The sequence below is a fragment of the Schistocerca piceifrons genome, chromosome 1 (assembly GCF_021461385.2).
Source record: "Schistocerca piceifrons isolate TAMUIC-IGC-003096 chromosome 1, iqSchPice1.1, whole genome shotgun sequence".
In the NCBI taxonomy this organism is placed as follows: Eukaryota; Metazoa; Arthropoda; class Insecta; order Orthoptera; family Acrididae; genus Schistocerca; species Schistocerca piceifrons.
In genome coordinates, this window is record NC_060138.1 from 979,002,604 (window position 1) to 979,003,721 (window position 1,118).

Consider the following 1,118-nt stretch of genomic DNA (forward strand, 5'->3'; position numbering starts at 1 on the left):
GAGCAGAAGTGCGAAAAACACTTCACTGTTAATGTCACACAAATTAATTCACAATTAAAAAGTTACATCTATCTTTTTAATATCCTTATCGTCATAACATTAGCAGGAAAAATCTGCGTAACATTCTTTCCAAAATTCTATGAATCTACTGCTCCCAGCACTATCGAATGAACTGACATTGCCGGTATGAGGGAATTTTACTCAATGGAGCACGATATTTACTTATCACACAATAATTATTTTATATCCATTATATCCTACTCGATAAATTCCCTCGGAAGTAATTTACCAATGAATGCCTCAACAAGATCTTACTAATTCGCCGATATTCTATATTTTACGTATCGGTCAAGAGTGAGACGCCTAGAAAATTTCATCGGTCATGACACTGTGACATAATTAAGATTTGGATCGTCAGTGGAAGAAAGCTGTGATCTTTGTGATATGCAGCAAGTAAAAACGTAGCATTATTTGGTACCTGGGAAAATGAATTTTTTCTAATGAATTTCGGATATTTGAAGTAACGCTCTCCTAGACAATAATTCTGTAAGAATATTCAAACGGAGAGCAGAAGAAGTGATTAACGAAATGAGAAGTAATGCACAGAGAAATAATATTCACTATTCTGTTATCGACAAGTCTGGCATCTAAAATACGAGTACGTGAAGAATGGGATAGAAATACAACTAGTCCTTAGAAATAGTGATAAAATTTTACGTCATTTTGATTACCGGTACTTTCTTGCATTTTGAAATGTGTGGAATGTTATTGTTGTGGATTAGTCTTACCACTCACTATCTAAGCGTTTTTTTTTCCTTTTCCAACGTCTATCTAACATACTTACAACGTATCGTAGTCGGTGGAGTCCATCGCACTAAGTGTTTTGTTTACTTTTGAGTAAGCTTGTAGCTCTCATATGCTTCTGTTTCGTAATTGAAGTGATGCATTGTTACTCATAATAACTACTTAACACAGAAAGCAGTAAATTTCATTTGTTAAACGTTACGTGGGAAATGAAAAGGAAAGCGTCTTTGAGCTAAATGCATCATCTTTCTAGTGATTTTCAGACATTTCCACAGTGCAGAAAGGAATTTTTTTTTACAGAATTGGAAATAGTG